The sequence below is a fragment of the Penaeus japonicus genome, unplaced genomic scaffold, assembly GCF_977035675.1.
Source record: "Penaeus japonicus unplaced genomic scaffold, GWHDUDI00000001_assembly GWHDUDI00000002, whole genome shotgun sequence".
NCBI classification, from domain to species: domain Eukaryota; kingdom Metazoa; phylum Arthropoda; class Malacostraca; order Decapoda; family Penaeidae; genus Penaeus; species Penaeus japonicus.
In genome coordinates, this window is record NW_028234404.1 from 6,891,759 (window position 1) to 6,894,258 (window position 2,500).

Genomic DNA, 2,500 nt, shown 5'->3' on the forward strand with positions numbered 1-2,500 from the left:
TGTAATGACAAAAAAAAAAAAAAAAATTAAACACACACCTGGCCCTGTGAAGCTGAACATGAAAATCTTCTAGGATACACATTCAAACTGACTGGCTGCAAGAATATATGAATCAGGGTGTTTTGTCATTTTCATCTTCTTTTTTTTTAATTCTTGTGATCACATAAGAAGGTGGTTCTTCACAAGTATTGATCTGGAACAGTCTAAGGTCTCTGGTATTGGAACTAAATTCTAGATTACTTCATCGTGATCTGTTCTAGGCCTATGCACTATCCTATACTGTAGCTGAAATCTTCTCGCAGAGAAAGGTGGAAGGGAGGGAAGGAGGCAGGGAGGGGGAAAGGGAGGGGGAGAGGGAGAGGGAGAGGGAGGGAGGGATAGGGAGATTGAGGAAATGGATGGATGGAAGGAAAGAAGAAGGAAAGAAAGAAAGAAGGAAGAAGGAAAGAAGGAGAGAGGAGAGAAGGAGAAAGAGAGAGAAGGAGAGAGAGAGAGAAAGGAGAAGAGAGGAGAAGAGAGAAGAGAGAGAGAGAGAGAGAGAGAGAGAGAGAGAGAGAGAGAGAGAGAGAGAGAGAGAGAGAGAGAGAGAGACAGAGAGAGACAGAGACAGAGACAGAGAGAGCATTTCAGACAACCTAATAAGGACCTCTTATTACAGAATGCAAAAACTTGTCGCTTCAGGAGATGCATTCCTCTCTTCCTTACGTGCAAAACTACAAACTCATTAAAAATTCATCTACTCCAAATGCAGAGTCAGTTTGACACTCATTCATGTAAAGCATCTGTATGCAGAACCAGCCATTGAGGATTAAATTCATTTACACCACCTGTAGTACCGCTGTTTGTTAATCATTCCTGTAAACCATCTGCTGGATCACCTGCACTACAACAGATGGCAAATGGAGGGTTGTACTTCATATGTGCGTTGAAGTGGTACAGTGGCAACTTAATCACTTTAACTTGATGGATTTAAAAAGATGGAAACTTTAATAATATCACAACAGTAGGAAGGAGAAGGAATATCTCTCAACCCAGTAGAAAACATGCACAAATTGTAGTATGTATAGAAAAATATAAAATAATTAATATTACTTGGAGTTCCCTTATCATACACACTGGATGAGAAGACATCATGGGAAGTGATATTTGAAACTTTGGTAGAACATATCATCTATTCAATACAGACTGTGAGAGAAACACTTGTGTTACCAATGTATCAGGGAGTAGAATTTGGCCCACTTCATTTTTTAACCTCTAATTCATTTTGTTATATATATTATCCAGACAGCAAAATGAGGAAATAAAGTGTTCAAGGGTTGTACAAAGCGATGTAAAACACCATACAATTGCTGAATGAAAGCTTGTTTCAATATTTAACTGCATACCTCAATTCACATATCAAGCATGCCCCAAATGGGCTAAAAAGCAGCTACTTTACACTTACTTATAAGACTAAGAAGAGCAACCAACGGGGATACTTGGTTGCTACTCAAAGTGTTATACTTCAAATGTTCTATGTAATTTTCCTGATGAATGGTTGACTCATTTCAAGAAGACTACATATTATTCCTTTCAAATATATGTTTATGTATAAATAGTCAAAGGAATATAAAATTTAGTATTTTTTTTATAAAAGGTATGAACATTTACAAACCTGAGGTGTTTTACAAAACTGTATACAAATGCACAAAGATGCCTAAAAAACATCTTCATCTATACATACAGTAACACTTTCATTTGCTCTAATACACAATACAGGCATTAACATTTACACACAGATACAGACACACACACACACACACACACACACACACACACACACACACACACACACACACACACACACACACACACACACACACACACACACACACACACACACACACACACACACACACACACACAACCCACACACACAAAACACCAACACACACACACACACACACACAACACACACACACACACACACACACACACACACACACACCCCACACAACACACCCACACACACACACACACACACACACACACACAACACACACACACAACAACACACACACACACACACACACAACACACACACACACACACACACACACACACACACAACACACACACACACACACACACACACACACACACACACACACACACACACACACACACACACACACACACACACACACACACACACACACACACACACACACACACACACACACACACACACACACACACACACACACACACACACACACACACACACACACACACACACATTTTTATCTGAAGTTCCAAAATCATTTCACATAATTCCGTGAACATTACCGCAGCGTATCCCTCTGATGCATTGAACATCACAATATTTCAGACACACATCTGCCTAGCAGGAGACTGAATTGAAAAAGTTATCTGACTTTCGAGACAGGCAGTCAGTCACATCTGCATAAAAACTCCAACTAAAATATAGTGCTCTCCAATCTCACTAAGCTTCAGTCGT